The sequence below is a fragment of the Mustela nigripes genome, chromosome 15 (assembly GCF_022355385.1).
Source record: "Mustela nigripes isolate SB6536 chromosome 15, MUSNIG.SB6536, whole genome shotgun sequence".
Taxonomy (NCBI): Eukaryota; Metazoa; Chordata; class Mammalia; order Carnivora; family Mustelidae; genus Mustela; species Mustela nigripes.
Window position 1 is genome coordinate 44,154,181 of NC_081571.1, and position 20,873 is coordinate 44,175,053.

Here is a 20,873-nt window from a genome sequence, read left to right on the forward strand (position 1 = left end):
GTTCAGAGCTGACGGCCAAGAAAGAAGTCTTGGGATGTCTTTGGTGCAAAAGGTGGTTTTATTGAAGCACAGAGACAGTACAGAAAGAGCTATGCTGGGGTCATGTAGCGCCTGATTATATACTTTCAAGGTGGGAGGGGGTTAGGGATAGGGTAAGTCTGAAAGGAATTTTGGAAGCAAGCCTACCAGGAGCTTGAGGAGGTTAGCTATTGTTAGGAAAATGTCCTTTGCTCCTGTCTAGTAAAACCTTAGTCGTCAGACCCTTCAGATATATATTGGTGGGTCATATGCTTGGAGGAGGGTAGAGATGAAGGAAGCTTCCAAAGGAATTTTTATATGTTAAAGTAGATTCCAAAAGGACCATTATACAGACAGATCAATAATTTAAAATAAATATTACCGATATACTTAAAGAAATAGGAGCAATATTTATAATATATGTGCAAGAAGTTATTTTTAAAAGTAGTAATGGCACATACTTGCTATGATAAATATAATTAAATAAATGCCACAGTATATATGATAAATGACAGAATGAGTAGCTGTGCAACAAATTAGTGATTTCAAACTAAGCCATGTATCAAATACTCCTGCTAGGAAAAAGAAAAAAAAAATGACTGAGTTGGAAAATTTAAGATGAAAGACTTTTTTCCCTCTGATCCAACACAGAATACAAATGCTTTTTGAACACATTGAGAGCTTTTAAGAAATTGAACTTTTATTAAGCCACAAAACTAGTCTCTATTAAGTCCAAAAGATGAATGCCACCAGAATATTTTTCTTACCAAAATGCAATCATCTTTGATATTATTAAGTAAAATAGAGCTAAATATATTCTTTATATGTGGAATTAAATAACATGTTAATAAACTTTAAGCTGTAAAGGAAATTCTAAAACAGGTTGCATAACAGAACTAATGGGCAATGAAACTATTATGATGAAAATTTTGTGAAAAAGTGAATATAGTTCTTAGAGGGAATTTTATGGTTTTACATGCATTTTTTTTTTTTCAGGAAACAAAAATAATAAGCAAACCAACTAAGCAAACAAGCTTAGCATTTAACTTAGGAAATTGGAAAAAAGCACAAACAAAAGGCAAACAAGGGGATTAAAAATCAGTGAAATAGAGAATATGTGCTGCACTAAAGGAAAAAATTTTGTCAAGTTCTTATTTATTTATTTATTTATTTATTTTTTATAACAGTCAGTGAAGGGCACTGACTTTTGGTAATATGGATAAAAGCAAAAGAGCAAAAAAAAAAAAGAATCCAATAGAGAATTAAAAAGCTTGAATAAGTGCAGATACAAGGAAAATGTAAAATTATTGCTTTAAAAACAACTATGTGGATGAGAGAAGATGTTGTATAATAAACACACTAAATGGGTCTAACAAAATTTATTAGATAAATATGAAAGAAATTTGAATTATAGTAAAAACTATCCTTGCAGGTTTTTATTATTAGTGTGTTCTAACACATTTTTAATGATAGTCAATTGCCACCTTATTTAGTTTTAGAAAAAAAATGTGAAAAAAACAACATCCTCTTTAGTTATAAGATATTAAATTTTAAATTAAGCATTAACAATTATTAAACAATGTCATGATCAAGAAGGTTTTTTCTCCTTAGGAAGACTAGGAGAACTCAACCTCTGAAAGTGATTTAATGTCATATTCCCCACATTAATACTGACAGATATGATTATGTCAGTTAACAAAAGATAAAAAGAAGAATTCAGAAAATTCAGTACCCACCTATTTTTTTAGGAAAAAAAAATGAGAAAACTATGAAAAGTAAGGCAAGCTCTTAATTTGGTTAAATTTATAGATCCCCAAACAGCTGAAAACTTTGTTTTTAACATTGAGCTTTATATTTTTCCCCAGGAATAAAACAAAGATTCTCATATCTACCACTACTGTTAAACCTAAGAATGAAGGTCCTCGCCAATGTTACAGAGAAAGAAAAAGAAAAAAAGTAACGTAAAGAATAAAAGAAGATAAAACTCATTTCCAAATAATCTGAACTTATAGTCAGGAAACCTTTGAAACCAACATGTACACTGTAAAAATTGATAAGCCAGGTTAGGAAAGTTACTGACACAAGATTTATTTATCAATCTTGTTAGCACCTTTCTGTATAAATAATAAAATAATAAATGATAACTATAATAAATCTTAAGATGCCATTCAAATAACAATTAAAACAAATTCTCTATAAAATATATGGAAATGAACTTAATCCTAAAGATGCAAGTCTTATGTACAGAATTTGAAAATTTTAATAAAATTTTTGTAGCGTTTTCATATTCATGGGTGAGAGGACTCAGTATTATAAAAAGAAATCAGTTAATTCCTCTTAGTTCTCTGATCTCTGACATTCCATATTTGTCATAAGCAAAATGCATTGACTCCATCTGTAGGTCTTCAAAAAGGCCCTCATGAATGGGTTCAGCTCAGTTCAAAATGTTTTCATATAAATCTAAACCTAGTGTTTTAAGATATGGAAACCCAGCTTGGATGAGGCACCTGTGTGTCATTGATTCTGGGGCAATTCTTTTTAATCTGTGAAGTAATGAAATTAACACAAATTTCTGCCCCCCCCAAATATCAACATACAATGGTGGACAGGTGTAAGGTAACAGTAGTAGATATTCTGGTTTAAAAAGTGGATAAGTAGAGGGTAAAAGTTTTACCAGTCCAAAGCAGTATTGAAATCTAGTAGAGAAAACTCCAGCTGGAGTTCCTTGGTTAGGCTTCAAGGTTTCAGAGAGGAAGAAGGGCTTCCGCTGCCCTGTGGTCTTTCTAGCAGGATTTAATGAGACAGATTAAGAGGAGAAAACCAAATTTTAGAGGCATATGTATGGGGAATACCTACAGACATGAAATTCCAAAGAGAATGTGGCAACAAGAAGCTTGTATGAACTAAGGCAGGAGTAGGGTTTGAGGATAAGGAGGGGAGAAAGACCTTTAGATGGCTCAGTGGGTTAAAGCCTCTGCCTTTGGCTCAGGTCATGATCCCAGAATGCTAAGATCAAGCCCCACATTGGGCTCTCTGCTCAGCAGGGAACCTGCTTCCTTATCTCTCTCTGCCTGCCTCTCTGCCTACTTGTGATCTCTGTCTGTCAAATAAATAAATAAAATATATAAAAAAAAAAGAAGAAGGTGAAAAGAGATGCTTGGAAAAACAAAAGTTGCCCTATTATGTAGATGAGTTTTTTAGGTAAGAGGGGGGTCTCTATTAATACTTCTCTTCCCCTCCTAAGCTCTATTTTCCAATGTAAATTTAGGCAGTGATGGGGGAGGCAGAGAGCTTTTCCTCCAGCTGCTGGGTTTTGATTACTTTTAACTTGAAATAATCTTTATGCCAAAATGCCATATTTTGGAGTGTCTCATCCTACACCTCTTCAGAGGGCTAGGACTAATCCTTCTCTGTGGTTCTTTCCTCGGTCTTCCTGGCTTCTCACTCCTCCCTCTGTACTGTTGGCTCCGCCTTCTACAGCATCATTCTTTACTCATGAATAGTAACAACTCTTTGCAACTGAGTATGGTATCTTATCTATAGGGCACGTGTTTCAAGACCCCCAGTAGATGCCAGAAACCATGGATAGCACGGAAGCCTATATTACTGTTTTTTTCCTATACATACACACCTGTGATAAAGTTTAATTTATAAATTATGCACAGTAAGAGATTAATAACAATAACTAATACAATAGAACAATTGTAAAAATATGTTGTAATAAAAAGTTGTGTGAATGTGGTCCCTCTCTCTCTCCCAAAATATCTTTCTGGGCTGTTCTCACCTTTTTGGGCATGATGTAGGTAAAATGCCTGTGTGATAAAATGAAGTGAGGGAATGACCAACGCAATGATCTATAGCCTTAGGGGACTGTTGGTCTTCTGACAGCATGTCAGAGGGAGGATACCCTGCTTCCAGACTGCAGGCATCTACAGAAAGTGAAACTGCAGAAAGTGAAACCACAGAAAGCAAGCATGAGGATGGCGGGGGAGGCATCAACTGTAATTTTATCAACCTGCTTGCTGCAGGTGGATTTAGGGGATCAAACAACCCCCTCCTTTACCTTGTACTTTCTTTCCTTTTAATTTTGAACTGGCATTGTTTCTATTGATAAGCATTTCACAAAATATTTCCTTTTTTTTTAAAACTTCATGGAAGTTTTAATCCATTGACCAAAAGCCACACAAACAAATCTTTTGGGGGGTAATTCTTGATTTCCTGCTGAAATGGCTGAGGACAATGACCTTAAGCTTCTTAGAGGTCCTCTGGCTGGATTGAGAAAGTCTGACTCTCTTGAGAGATCCTTTGTGTGACTGTCCACATCGACATTAGGATCTTTCTGACCTTTTAGCAAAAGGTTATACAGTCGACCCCTTCATTTACTTTTCTGTGTCATTTAAAGCAGCATACTTAATTTTAACACTTTGCCATACGGATAGACTGAGAATTTTCTAAATCATCACATATTGATTTCCTTTTTGTTTAACAGTTCTTCCTTCTGCTTAATCTCTATTTTTCTTCTTTTATTTTTTTAAGATTTTATTTGTTTATTTGACAGAGAGAGAGATCACAAGGAGGTAGAGAGGCAGGCAGAGAGAGGGGGGGAAGCAGGTTCCCTGCTGAGCAGAGAACCTAGGACCCTGAGATCAGGACCTGAGCCAAAGCAGAGGCTTAACCCACTGAGCCACTCGGGTGCCTCATATCTATTTTTCTTATATTTTACTTTGAGCAACAAAAGGAACCAGGCCATCCCTTTAGCAATTTATTAGGTCAGTATTCAGATTCATCACCTGGAAGTTCTGCTTCCCACATCAACATAGCAGACAAATTGACTGATCTTTGTTACCACTTAATAAGAATACCCTGTCCTCTGGTTTCCAGTCCTTACTATTTTATTTCCTTTGAGCCTTTGTCAACTGTGTCCTCCCAGATTTTTACTAACAGTCGATATCCAGTGATTTAAGAATTTCTCTAAGGTGATTTAGTATTTCCTTGTCATGTTCCTCGTGCCCATCTGACACTTCACTGGTAGCACGTTTAAAATACATATTCCAACTAACAGTTTGCGCAAGACAACCCAGTCTAAGGGTTTCCTTTTGTTCCTCCAAAATTTTTTAATCCCTACCCATGGGCCAATTCCAAACCCTTAGTTACATATGTAAAATCCCCTTTTCCCTATACTATAACAGAATCCTAAGAGAGATGTTCCATTGTATTCACAAGTTTTGCAAAAGGGGTATTATAAGGGTGCAGGACATTTGGGCTCATCTTGGAATTCTGCCTCCTACTATTCCTGAAAGGGAAATAAGGAAAACCCACAATTTGCTACCACGTTACTTCCTCCAGCTTTGCACTCCAAAGCCTTCTTCTTTAAGTATTTGTATTGTTTTTTCTTGATATATGGATATTCAAAATTAGAGCTTGAGTTCTCATTTTACTAGGGGCAGTTTTAGCTCTCTTATCCTTTCCCATATAACTTTATATATAATATATATAAAAGATTCATATATATAATTTATATATACAAATGTATATACTGCTTATTGCAAATTTGAGTATTTAAAATTTTTTTAAAAGATTCATACTTATTTATTTATTTTGAGAGCAGCCAACCAGGGGGGGAGAAGGAGAGAATCTCAAACACACTTTGCACTGAGCACAGAGCTAGATACGGAGCTTGATCCCATGACCCTGAGATTATGATCTGAGCCAAAATCAAGAGTCAGACAACCAACTGACTGAGCCATTATGGCACTCAGCAAATTTAAGCATTTTAATATAATTATATCAACATTTTTCTTACACCAGACTTAAGTGCTTTGCTATTTTCTTGCCCTTAATTTCCATTACTATAATTTAATTTTTTTCCAAGCATTTTCATGCATAAGATAATCCATTGAGTAAACATTTTTTTCCCAGAAGGCTCCTGCTCCAATAAGGCCAATCAATCTCTAGGCCACCTTTGATGTAAAGACAACTTCCTTCCTATATTTTCCTGATGCATTACTTTTCCTTCCTGGATTACATGTTTTCACTACTTTGTTTAGCTGGAACACATTCTAAAAGGGTATAAATGGGGAAATAAATATTCCTTGTCTTCACATTTATGAAGATGTCTTAATTACATCCTCAAAATTCACTTATAGTTTTTCTACTCATAACTGTGAAAGTTTTATTTTGTTGTCTTCTAATATCTAGTGTTATCATTGCCCAATCTGATGCCATTTGATCCTTGTTTTATTGTAGTTGACCTATTTGTTTCTCTCTGGAAGTTTTTGTGTCCATTCTTTATCTCTGGTGTGATATCTTCTTGTCTTTTTTGTTATTTTTTATTGTGCCAAATACTCCATAGGACTATTAGTCATATCTGCTATAATACAGATGGAGATAGTTTTTAGGTGGACTAGGCTTTAGTATCAAATAGTTTACATTCAGAAAATCTTAAATGAGTACTTAATACTGTATTCAAGTACCAGATTCTTAAATGGAAGCAAATCAGTAGATTCATGAAATAAAAACCTAGAAATTAAAAATGCTTAGAATATTCCAGTTATAAGGATATCATTTAAGAGTTCATTTATCAGAATAGAATTGACACACAGAAAAACACATTTTAATCCAGATAGCAAAGAAAAATATGTTGTATTTAGTAAAGAGGAAATTAATAAGTCCTGATGACTTGTTTGCATTCCAGAAAAAATTAAATGTGTAGAAAAATGGATAAAATTCATGAATATTAGAGAAATATAATGAAGAGTAACTGGAGTTTATTTATTAGGAAAGAATAGAAAATCTAAATATATATAGCATGGCTAAGAAACAGCTAAGGGGTTAATAATAAGTTCACTGAGTTGCAGCTGCACTGATAAAGGTATTTTAAGAAATAAAAGCAATTGTTTGCTAGTGTTACAAATAATTATAATTAGTTTTAATTAAATTGAATAAAATATTAATGTAAGACTTAAATTGTGATACTGTACATTTCTGGATTTGTGACCACTAAAGAATTTTAAAGGATGATTAGTTCATTAATAAAGTGTTGATATCCACCTCTAGATCTCCAGCTCTTTCAGGTAAACACAATAAAAATGACTATCATGAAAGCATGCCTTTTATTGCTTCCAACTTTTATCCACCCAGAAATTTACAAGGGTGGGAAGCAGAAGGTTGAAGGTGCAGGGCTTAGTTTTATTTACTCTACAAAGTGTACCAGTCCTCTTTCTTTATTCAGGCAAAACTTACATGAACATTTATAGTCTTTTCTTAGTCAATTTCTGGAAGGGCATGTCCTAAATGGCTAAGTAGGTCAAACGACAGACTTAATTTGGGCTCCAGTCATGATCTCGGGATCCTAAGATTTAGCCCTGAGTGGGGTTCTGGGCTTAGCATGGAGCCTGTTTGGGGTTCTCTCCCTCGGCCCTTCCCCCTGCTCACGTGCTCTCTCTCTCTCTTTCAATAAATAAATTAGTAAATAAATAAATACATAAAAAATAAATGCAAATTCTGGAAATCATGGCAGTAACATAAAAATCTACCTTCAAAAGGTTAAATTTAGTGGTTCTTAGCAAGTCTGTAAAGTCATGAAAATAGCTTAAACCAATACAACATAAAAATGATGAAATCCATGCAAAATGTATCAAATCCCAAAAGAAAATAACTTTCACCATCTTGTATGAACCACTCGCAATGCCAACGTTCTTGATAAGAATTTATTTTATATTCTTTCCACTTTGTGTAACAAGTACAGATTAATTGAACAATTGGATACTTGTCTGGCGTAGTTCACAAATTTGAGAATAAAATTGGGTCTTTCTTCAAGACACCAATGATTCATTGTTTTGAAAGTCTACTCTTGCCCTGAATTTGTCTTCGTCCTCTAGTGGGGGAGACAGAAAATGATTCTCTGGGCAAATGAAGAAAGGCTTATAGATGACAGTGTTCTGAAGGAAACAAAATATAGGATGATGTGACAGCAGCTTAGGTGAGAAGGGGCTTTAGAATCTAAGTTTAGAAGGTTTAAGAAAGGGCTCTGAATTGCCAAGAAAGACCACCTGAATCTTGACATTAGCAGTCTTGTTCTCCAGTCTCTCAAGAACACATTCCAATACATATTTGACAATTAACATCTATCATGACATATTTTCTAATAGTGTTTAAATTAGTTTATAAGCAATCAATAATTTTTCTATAATTAATGAGGTGATTCTTAATTAAAAGATCTGATTTAAGTTCAAATACAGACTGTAAAATATCCATCATCAGAGCCATTTTAAAGGTGAGAAAACTGAGGCTTGATTTAAAAATTTGATTACAGCCATCTGACTAGCATGTGGTTCAGCAGCAGTCTGAACCCACGTTGGTCTGTCTAAAATGCTCCTGTTCTATCTGTGGGAGTTCTATTTTATTTTGCTTTTCAGCATGGAATACAGAATTGGATCATAGTTTGAACTTGGCTGTCATTTCCACTGGATTCAGGGTCCCTTGGGGAAAAAAACAAATGTCCAAAGATATTATTGGTAATATTTAGGGAGACAGATTTCGAATTTAAAAGTGGCATTTTTTTAAGTGATGTTGAAAGATCTGTACCAGGATTTGAATTACAGTCTGAAAACACATTAATACACGGGAAATTGAATTATAAAATTTATATACATTTTGATTTTTTAATATGATTCCAAGAGGAGAGAATGAGCTAGGGTCGGCTTATAAGTGAGTTTAGAAAATATTTGGAAAGAAAGATTTTCTGATAAAATTGAAGGACTTAGCAGTATTCGTGCCTTGTGTTAAAGCATGGGAAAATAAATCTTTATGGGTTCTGCCTTGGACATGTGCAAGCCAAGGAAAAGCATGAGAGCACTAACTCAGAAGACAGGAAATCACGAGAGCCAAAGCGAGTTGGTGCCCCAAAAGGTGAGATTATCATTAGGGCAAATTTTTATTATCTAAGTACACTTGGGCCAAAGTATTTTACTTTGTGTAAAAGTATGTTACTTTTTGTGTAAGACTGAATCTATTGGAAATTAACCTTCTAATCATTCAGTTTTGTTCTAAAGCTAGAGATAAAAGATAGATGATAGATAAATAGCTATAACTACATATATGGTAACTATATGTCATATATGTAATTGCTTTTCTGCTAATTTTACTAATTACATATATTCAACAAGTGATTATTAAATACAAATGTTAATTCACTCTCAATGAGTAAACCATTATTAGCATTTGTGTTAATTGACATTGTGTTAATTGGTATTATGGTAATTGGTATTCAATGTAATGATGATGTCAAATTTAATAGCTTTATTAATTAGTATCTAAAAACACTTTTGATAATTTAAGATGCACTTGTCAAAAACACTCATTCTCTGGTTCTAAGAAATGGGTTGGCAAATAATTTCACAAGACAAAGCTGATTTTTTCAGAAATGAATTGCTTGAATTTACATAAAAATATTTACTCTGTGAGTTGCTCCTTAAAACACTCTAGCTCAATTAAGAGAAAATGTATTTGACAGAAAATATTTATGTGGAGGCACTAACCTGATAGTACCAATATGTGGGCCTCAAATAACCCATACCTGGGTATGAAAGGGGTATGTGTTCTTCCAGAGCACATTACACCTTCTATACTATGTTAGAATTCTGCATAGTTGTTTAAAGAGTGGAAGTTTGTGATGATGACACATGGAATTTGAGAAGGATAGAACATGATATCTTGAAAAATTGTCAAATACATATAGGACTAATGAAAATGAAGACAAATACACAAAATTTGAGGAAATACATTTTAGTGATATTTGGATGAACGTTCAAACTCCTTTAAAAAATCCTTTAAAAAATAATTATTTTATCCTCTCAATTAATTAATTCCTTCAAGAATTTTTCATTTCTCCTCTAACTACCCCGTGGAGTAAGGTAGGCTTCTGAAGTTTCTCTTTCTTCATAAATAATTTTATCTCATTCTCAAAACAGAGAAACTATTCTCAGTTGTTTTTCTGCTTTCTTAACTCTTCCACAGACAAAAATGCTTATCCCGTCTGGATCCTCTTCAGGTGAGGATGGCTTTTCCCCCAACAATAAGGAAATCTATCAGTTTCCTCTTGTGTTGCATCCTTTCCCATAGAGGCTGTTGTCCATCAGTACAAGTAAAAATATTAAGTAAATTATTATAAGTAACCATACTAAAAGTAAAATCAGCTAATGTTAACCGAGAATGGCAGGTGCCAGCTATATTTATTGTTCCCTCCCCCTTGACTTACTTTGGCCAATGGAATGTAAAGCTGCAAAGAATGTCACATACTAGTAAAAGCTTTCCTAAGGTATGGCAAATTTCTACTTGGGCTCTAGACCTTCTGCTTTTGAGAACAATGTCTCAAATAGTGGTTGTTTCTTCAGTCTGGATTCTGGACAGAAAAACCATCTGGAAAAGACCTGAAGCTAACCACAGCCTAGAACCAAGCCCAACAGAGCCTGGCCAAGATGAACAGATCCAAGTGGAGCGGGGTCCTAGGAATCCTGCAGGTCCTTGATAACTGTTGATTATTTTAAGCCACTGAGAGTTCAAGTTGATTTTTACCAGAACAAAGTTGGTTATAATCACCAGATACTATGTTATCCACATTTCACAGAGGAAGAAGCTGACAATTAAGGAAGGTTAATAATTTATCAAAATTAAAAAGCTATTAAATGTTAAGATTTAAATTCAGAACATGATTCCTTAGCTTTTTTGGCCTATTGTCCTTTGATATATACAACCAACTGCTTGGCGGAGTCAGGAGTCTCCTGATATTCTTCCATAATCTCGGACTTTAACATAGGGATTGACATTTAGGCTGCTGAATATTTCGAGTGAAAATTAACCAACTCTTTAGATAGGTCATTTTCCATATTTGTAGTTTTTAATTTATTTTGTGCCTTCAATCTTGATACTCTTTCCTTTTTTTATCTTTAATTTTTTTAAATTAAAATATAATGTATTACTTGTTTCAGGAGTACAGCTCTGTCTGTGATTCATCAATCTTAAATAATTCACAGCCCTAGCCATAACACATACCCTCCCCAATGTCCATCACCCAGCCATTTTCTTTATTTCTGTGTTTCTCATTAACCACCTTTCCCCACAGAAGTTTTCCCTAATCTTTAACAAATTCTTCCTTAGTTTTCTTATCTCACCAGTATCTTTATATACTTGCAATGTTTGCTCCTGGAGGATTACTAATTACATGACCTGTCAGCTCCCAGACACATGCTGGGAATAGCCAGCAATTCCTGTACGGACGAATGAAAGATGACTCTAAACTTTGCTGTGAGAGAAGAGAAGGCAAGGGATTCAATGCTCAGAGGCAAAGACCCTTTGCTCTTCTTTGATTCCGCTTTTATTGGTCGTTCAGGATAATTACAAATCCTTATCACTGTTCTTCAAACACATGATGTGTGACAAGGGGTCTTACTGAACATGAGATACATAGCCTAGGGGACAACGCATGCATCTCTTAGCTCACAGGGCAGCTGTTTGGGCTGAGAAAGGTTCTGCAGCATTCCAAGGGCAGAGGGGTCACACAAGCCTCATCATTCCAAAGGCCCACACCCTTCTCCAAAACCCTCCTTCGCCCCCAGCAGCCTCTGTGCTACATTTTATGCAAGCCAGGTATCATGGCTGAGTTCATGCTCTACATTAACCCCAACAGACACAGGCTGATGAGAAGCCCGGTCTTGAGGCAGCAGCCTAAAGGCCCACAGACCTTTTCCAGGAAGAAACTGGGAGCCTTGGGCTTTTGCCTGCTCCCTCTGCCCTGAAATTGGGGTAACAGTCATGAGAAATGCTTATAAACCTATTTGGAAACTGCTTCTTTGTTTGATGCACTCCTGGTGGACTCACAAATACAGAGCCCTGTTGGCTTTCAGAGCTAAGTGATTTGGAAGCCCAAACAGGAGTGACAGTTGTGAAAGTTGGGACTCTAGATGTATGGACAAACTTCTTTTAGCAAGAAGCTGAAGACTTGGTTTACTGTTGGCACAAACCAGAGGGAAGTATTCACATGCTCTTTCGGGCTTCCCAGTTAGCTTCCAGTTACAAGCAGATTAGAAACCTAACCCTTGGGCAGCACCTGGGATAGTACGCAGTCCAATCTTCTGAAATAACCAGGAGCTGGACATATTTGTCTGCTTTGTGCCGAATCTAGGGGATAGCCTATGGGAAGTGCTTGCTGCCTGGCTTAAAAACTGTCATTCGTTTCATGTGGTGCTGGGGCTCGTCTGTGTGAGCTAGTGACATCTTTTAGATGTTGATATAAAAGTTGTGGTGCTAGATATGTGGTCCAAAACGTTTGCCCTTCAAGGAGAAAGTGGGAATTGGGGGTTTCATTTCATTTGTAAGGAGCTGTGCTGGGGGTATTGTTTGTGGTGTGTGTATGTCCTAGCTTTTCCTACCCATTTCAATGTGGTGGTTATTTTCTCAGTTGCCTGATGCCTTCTTGCAGAAGGATTTTTTTTTTTTTTTAATTTTAGCAGTTTGGGTAGGTATTTTGTTTGCTTTTAACATTTATTCTGTTTGGTGTTCTCTGAGCTTCCTGTGTCTGGCATTAATTTGGGGAAATAGTAAAAAAAAAAATTTTTTTTTTTTGAGTGATAGAAAGAGGGAGTGTGCACACACAAGTGGGGTGTGTGGGCGGAGGGCAAGGGAGAGAGAGAACCTTAAGCAGACTCCATGCCTCCCCCGATTTAGGGCTCAATCTCACAACACTGAGATTATGGCTTGAGTTGAAATCAAGAGTCAGACCCTTCACTGACTGAGTCATCCAGGTGCCCCTCTATTTATTTTAAATATTTCTTCTGTTCCTTTACCTCTTTCCCTGCCTCTGGTATTCCCATTATGCACATGCTACATATTTTATATTTGTCCACTGTCCTTGGATGTTCTGTTTTGGTTTCTTTTATTCAGTCTTTGTTCTCTTTGCTTTTCAGTTTTGGTGTTTTTTATTGAGATATCTTCAAGCTCAGAATTTTTTTTTTTCTTTTCCCTCAGCTGTGCCCAGTCTATTAATGAGGCAATGTAAGGCATTCCTCATTCTATGACACTGGTTTTAATCTTTATTATTCTTTTTGATTCTTTCTTAGGATTTCCATCTCTCTGATTATATTGCCCATCTGTTCCTGCGTGCTGTCTACGGTATGTCTTATAGTCTTAGCATATTAACCAGATAGATCCTAAATTTCTGGTCTGATAATTCCAATATCTCTGTCCTGTCTTGTTCTGATGCATGCTGTCTCTTTTAATTGTTTTATGCCCTTTTCACCCACCTGGAGTTTTTTTACTCTCAGACCTGGCCACACTGAACTTACAGCAATTTATCAACTATAGTTCCGGTTTTCCTATGCTAGTGGTGGTACCTGCAGTGATTCCTGCTTGTGAGTTTCCATCCCCAGTAAGCCAGGTCTCCCTGTATTTACCTGTTTGTCTTTCTAATCTTGGGGTCAGTAGTTTTTCCTGCGTCCTCATATCTTCTATGGATCCAAGAAAAGTTGTTGATTTTTTTCAGTCAGTTCAACTTTTTAGTCGTTTTTCAGACAGAGTGACAACTTTCAGCTCTTTACATGTGGGACCAAGAACTGGAATCCACCTAAAAACATGCAAAGTTATTAATGTGCTACATAACTTATAATAAAAGTCTTGTTTTTCAATTTTGTTAGTTGTTTATCTGGCCATTTTGTTTGGTTGGGCATTAGGTAAAACTTTACACATATTTAATTTCTCAATTAAAAATAAATATAAACATTACTGAAAATCCCAAAATAAAAAATATTATTGATCATATTTTAGATCAAAATTTAGATTTATCAAAAAAAGAAGAAGAAAATATCGTTCAAATTTTCAAACACTGTGCTGGTTACATTGAGTAACTCTAAATAAATCTAGTGCCAAAATCTATTTGTTTTTGTGAAGAGAATTAAAGACATCATTGAAAAATTAAATATTTGACCATTTAGACATGACTATGATTTATCATTTTCATTTTAAAAAAATATGTAAATTTTAATGCAAATATAGGCCCTACATAGGTATGGTAGGAAATATTGTTTCATTTGTCATGTTTTAGTGATTTTTCTTCTTATTTCTTCTTCTTTCCTTTGAATACAGGAAGATGTATAGACTCAAGTAAAACAGTTTCATAAACTAATAAATCGTATTGGAAAATATGTAATTTATATAATTGTATTCTTTTTTTTAAAGATTTTATTTATTTGACAGACAGAGATCACAAGTAGAAGGAGAGGCAGGCAGAGAGAGAGAGAGAGAGAGAGAGAGAGAAGCAGGCTCCCTGCTGAGCAGAGAGGCCGATGCAGGACTCCATCCCAGGACCCTGAGATCATGACCTGAGCCGAAGGCAGTGGCTTAACCCACTGAGCCACCCAGGCACCTCTATAATTTTATTCTTAATAAACTGCTGGAAATATATGTGTCAGTATGTCCCCAAGACTTTTATGATTTGCTGGTATTCCAGAAAACTTATTAAAACAAACATTGAGAGAGATAAATAAAAGCAGAAAATAAATCATGTGGTTGTTTCTTTAAAACAACATATTTTATAATTTTTATCTGCTATGCATATTGTGCCACAATATCATGTATATGATATGCTCATTGGTTTTTAGTTACCAGACATTTCAGCTAAGAGTCCACTTACCATAAGTTTGAACGGAGTCAAAATTCCATGCTAGACCTTTATGAGTTTCCCCATGGCTTTCAAAGATCAAGACAAATTTTATATTTTACCTAAGGATTCATATTAACCTTTATGCCACATAAAGCTGCAGGCCTGTTGAGTATCTGTGGCTGACAGTCACAGAGGCTAATGATTGGTGAACTGATGCTTTGCAGGTACAGCTTCCTAGGAATCATGGCATTCTCAGACTAACATTAAAAAGGTAAAATTGCATTTTGTTATGCCTAATGGAAAAGAAAAAGGGTCTTTGTACATTTTGTAGTTGACCTCACTTCCATGGGGATTTGCAAGTGTTCCACTCTGTATTGTAAGGGAAAAAAAAAGATACATAAATATATTGATTTTTTACAGCCTCTTTAGTATAGAATGTATTATTTTCTGGTTTGTGCCATTAAGGCATATAGTTTTTTAGTTTATAATATACTCAAATAATTCATCTATAATTGAAAATTATTTACTAATACGTCACATGACTGTTACATCTGGTTTTATTCCACATCATAAAAGGGATTTGAAGAATTATTTTATAAGTTAAAAGTTTAGCAAAGTCTGTAAATATTTCTTTATTAATCTGGCAAAATTTTGACCTTATCTGAAGTCCATTTTAGGGTCTCAGCATGATTGTCTATGGAAATTTAAGTGTTTTTTCTCCCTTTTTTGATTTTCACAACTCTGCTGTTAGCATCACTCTCAGTGAAGCTATTTTTGATGGAGAAGCTAGCATTCTGTCTATATTTAAGTTTTCCATATTGTATTATAGAAGGCTAAGTGATGGGGAAAAAAATACCTGGAAGGAAAAGAAAAAAAGTTCTACCTCCATTTCATGGAGTATCAAAGAAAATAAAATAAAGCAAAATAAAATGTTTTTACTTTCCTCATGGAGCTAAAAATTGATGCATTGAACCTGTTTTCAATATCTGGCACATATTCTCTCGTTTTACAAAAAGAAAAAAAATAATGTGTATGGTGTAGTTTGCTCACATGCTATTAGATATTTACTAAGCATTTGGATATTTCCAAAAATAGGTCTTCATGGGCACCTGGTTGGCTCAGTAGTTAAGTATCTGCCTTTGGCTCAGGTCATGATCCGTGGATCTAGCTCCACATCAGGTTTCCTGCTCATCAGGGAGCCTGCTTCTCCCTCTCCCTCTGCCCCCCTGCTCCCAGCTAGTGCTCATTCTCTCTCTTTGTCAAATAAATAAAATCTTCTAAAAAAGTTCTTTATACATATAAATCTTAAAAAAAATTGTCATGGATAGTAGATAAATGAATAGCTAATGACAAAATGCAGACTGCATTCTTTCCCCTTTTGTTAAATGTATCTAGTATGTACACAATGAGAGGACATTGAAGTCAGAGTTCACTGACTCCAAAACTGTCTCAGCCATGAGGCTATGTGGTCTTCAATAGATATCTTAATATTTCTGAGGTCTAGTATTCTCATTGCTAAGATGGAGATAATACCTTCTTTTTAAGACTCTTGATTTAATAAGCTAGCATAGGAAAGCTCTTAGGAAAGTAGTAGACATTCTGTAAGCAATAAGTTAGTGATGATCAATAATAACAATCATAAAAGATTTCAGCAAAAGTCTGAGTCTCAATAAGATATTTCCTACAGTGTTCCCTGGAAATTGTACTAACACATATAAAATGTCCAGCTAAAAAGAAAATAAATAAAAAATATTTAAGGATGTAAATCTTGAAGACTTACCTGTTCATTTAAAAAATAATTGCCTTGGGCGCCTGGGTGGCTCAGTGGGTTAAGCCACTGCCTTCGGCTCAGGTCATGATCTCAGGGTCCTGGGTTCGAGTCCCGCATCGGGCTCTCTTCTCAGCAGGGAGCCTGCTTTCTCCTCTCTCTCTCTCTACCTTCCTCTCTGCCTGCTTGTAATCTCTCTCTGTCAAATAAATAAATAAAATCTTTCTTTAAAAAAAATAATGTATATATACCACATCTTAATAATTGCCTTTACCTGGTTATTTTACCTTAAGAGAGGTGATATAAATATAATAGCAAGTTCATAGCTACTGGTCCCAAGGTTTCCTGATATGAATGAATTACTATTCATTCCAGTTTTTGCTAGACAACCTTAACAAACCCTAGTTATTGGGGCGCCTGGGTGGCTCAGTGGGTTTAAGCCTCTGCCTTTGGCTCAGGCCCTGATGTCGGGGTCCTGGGATCGAGCCCCGGATCAGGCTCCTTGCAGGGAGCCTGGTTCCTCCTCTCTCTCTGCCTACTTGTGATCTCTGTCAAATAAATAAATATAATCTTTAAAAAAAATTAAAAACCCTAGTTATAGCTACCCTTTTGATTTTGCCTACAGTTAAATGTTAGCCCATTTATTTTCTCTGTATAATAGCAATAAAAATGATTAATTCCATTTTATTATGTTAGACTACCTTCTTTATATCCATTGTTTTTTAACACTCTCAACAGCTTTGAGGAAAATGCTCTTTCACTAACAATTTTGCAGGTGATAATGGTAATGCACAGAAAGGTTAAGAAAGTTGCACAGAGCCACACAGACAGAAAGTGACCAGACTCAAATTTGAACCCAGGCTTTTGTCTCTGAAGTTCTAGCTCTTAACCTCACACCATATCAATGGAAGGGCATAAATCAAATTAAAATGAGTTAATTGCACGGTATTATGTTTTATTTAATTTTTTTAAGCTTTATTTTAGGCTAAACTAAATGTTTCTAGAAAACACATTTGGTTATATTTTAACTATAATGCTTTTATATAGCATAGACTATAGCATCTCAAAATTCATTTTAGAAGTTTAAATTATATATTCTTGAAAAAAGATTGATTTTTAAATAACAAGATTTACATTATATCTAAATAATTGAATTGTCAATTAGTATCCTCCAACATAATATTTCTATTATTATAATTTTGAAAATATGTTGTGTCGTGGTATATCTTTCTCTTTTTAATGTATTTTTTGTTCACTTACCAAATTTTCTTTATGAAATTAGAGAGTGGCATGAACCCTGAATGACATTTGACCAAGATAACATCTAACACTTTGTGCAAATTAGTTACATCAAATCTGCATTATCTTTAAATAATTTAATTGCTAATTTGTCAATATTCGTGTAATATCTCTATATTTACATGAGAGATATATGATGGTCTGATATATATGGCTTGATAATTGTCACACTACCTATCTTAAAATTATTATTTTGTTTGTTTGTTTACTTGACACTTTTCTTACAAAACTGAAGGAAGGCATGTGTGATAGAAAGGCACTTGGACAGGGTAATACCAGTGACCTTATGCAAAGTAATTATCTCAAAGCCTGATCTAAGTTCCTACCTCTACTAAGTCCTTTTCTATTGACTATAAAGTATCACTGTTTTTTCTCCTTATAATGCTAAACGATATTCATTATAGTTGCCTATTTATTATAGTCACTCATCAGCCCTTATCTTATTTACACTATTGTCTAACACCAATCAAATATCCACAGTCCATGTTGTTATTGGGTTAAGTATAAATTCTTTTACTATGTATTTGCCTATGTAATAAATATTCGTAACTAGCTGTCAGTACTTCATTCCTTAGTAAAACTTATTGAGAACATAATATGCATTAAGCATAATTAAAGGCTCTGGGAAGTTACAGAACACAATTAAACCCTGGCTCTTCCTCCTGAAAATCTAGTCCTATATACTAGAAGCAGTGAAGACTAAGCGTAGATTAAAATATGAGAAAAGTTACAAATCAGCTTTCTCAGCTCATTAAAGATTTCCAATGGTCTGGAGATGGGGCCTGGTAGGAAAAGTTTAGCTGTGATTCGTATGTTCATGATCTTGGATTTTGATGAAGCTTTCATGTGTGTATGCATATGACAAAACTTATTAAACCATACCCTTAAAAATGCTTATTATATACCTACTATGCAAATTTTCAGTCCTTCAAATTAATGTAACTTCAAGGCAACACAGAACATATAGATAAAAATTACAAATTTACTACAGTTCAGGAAAGAGAGCATAGTTGGTTGAGATTGTCAGAGATAATTCTGTGAGGATCCTGGAAATTGCAATCTCTCCTGAAGGATGGCTTAGGTGCAGAGAAATGAACAGCGCGTATAAACATATGCAAGTGTGGTTCTCAATCTTTAGCGAACATGAAAACCACTTGGGAAGCTTGTTAACAATTCATCTATCTGTGGTGCACATTCAGACAATCCTATTTAAATGTGAGACAGGCCTCCCATTTTGCATGAAGAATAGAAGAAAACAAAAATATTTCAATCCCTGATTATCCTGAGAGAGCTGATCTTGGACCACAGGCTACAATCAGGGAGGAATTCCGAAGTCCAGCTTGTTGAACTAAATATGCAAGGGTCAAAAATGATTCACTTGTAACTTCTAAGTATCCACATGTATAACATTTCAAGAACAATGTAGTGATGGAAGTGTGATTTTGAATTTTAAAATCATTTTGGCACTAAATAGTATCTACCTGATTTCAACATTTTCATCTGTGATATTAGGTGTGTGTCAAAAGTAATTATTAAAATTTTAATTATGAGTTACCAGTTAATATTTTTAAAAGACTACTAAATACTTAACTTTGTTCTTTAAAAGGGTATTTATTTTTTCTAGAAAAGAAAAAGTCTTCCACCTTTCTTGTTCGGTGAATGAGATGCAAATGCGTGGAAAACATGTTTTCTAATTAGATTTTTGTAAAGAGATATCCTCCATGGCTCAATTTTACTGGGCAGTTCAAAGTCAATTTGTAATGTAATCCCTTCTAAAGAAAAATAAAGTAGCAATCACATCTGACTTAAGAAAGTAAACAAATGAATTTCATTTTATTTTAGGTTGGCTTTTTTTTTTTTCCTCAAAAAATACTGATTTATGCGACTGTCAGGTTTGAATGCATATAACACAACTTTCTCAGATTGAATCCAATTGATTTTCTATAACAATGTCAAGCATTCAGTACATCACAGGAGCAGTAAGACTGTAATAAATAATCCTTTCAAAAAGAAAGTGATTCTTTTCTCCTTAAACACATAGGTAAACATTGTTTTTGCTCTATCTATAGAAGCTAAGGTGTTTTGAGGCTTCAGTTTCAGAATACCCTTAATCCCTAACCCATTTCTCCCATGAAACATTGTTTTCCTTATGACCTTCTTTTCAGCATTGCTTCAGACAATTGTTAGAACTGATTTAAGTCTGAGTTTAAGGCCCAAGGATTTGCATTCAAAGGAAGGAACACAAAATGTTGCCACATTACAGGATCCTACCAGAGTTGATTTTGTAGAACTAGCTGTCCTTCTGTTTTGCAAGAGTAAGAGATGGACAGTGCACCTTGCAGGTCTGGAGATCACTCTGCTTGTACTTAGAAACAGGGCAGAAGAGTAACTTTGAAATGGTATTCCTCCAGAAAAAGAAAGCTAACAATTCCACACCTATACCCCTGAAGTATACTTCTTAGGAGTTTTGCTATATTTCACATAAATGAGTAACAATCTTTCTTCTATTGTTCAGGCTGATCATTTACTATTACTTATTTGAGCAAAATAGGTAAAGCATTATGATTAGCCTATATATTTGTTTTATAAGAGATCTGTACTAAAGGTGTTACCTTTTGTTTAATTTTTTATTAATTTTCCATGCCTTTTACATATAATTTGCCAGACTAAATTTAAGCTGTTTAGGTACCATTCACATGGTTTTAAAAGCAATTTTTCCGATATTTATGAAAAGATAACCTCATATGAATGTTTTAGAACTTCAAAAAACCACTAGATATTAAATGCAGAAGTTCAGTTACCAGAAGGGAAGCAAAAGTGAAATACAAAAAGAAAGAGGATCACTTCATACCCATAGCTTAAAGATTGGTGTGATGTGATATATAGTTTATGTATTACTGTTATAAAGTTATACATACTGTTACAAATAATAATTAGTAACATTTGGATCAGTTACCATGAAACGTGAACTTTCTTAATGCTTTTAAATATAGTTTATCTCACAAGAATCCTATCAAGAAATACTACTGTTACATACATTTTATAGATAAAAAATTGAGAAATAAAGATGCTAGTTCACTTGCCCAGAAAAATAAGGTAGAAATAGGACTTAATCTTGGAGTCTGACTCTCAGGC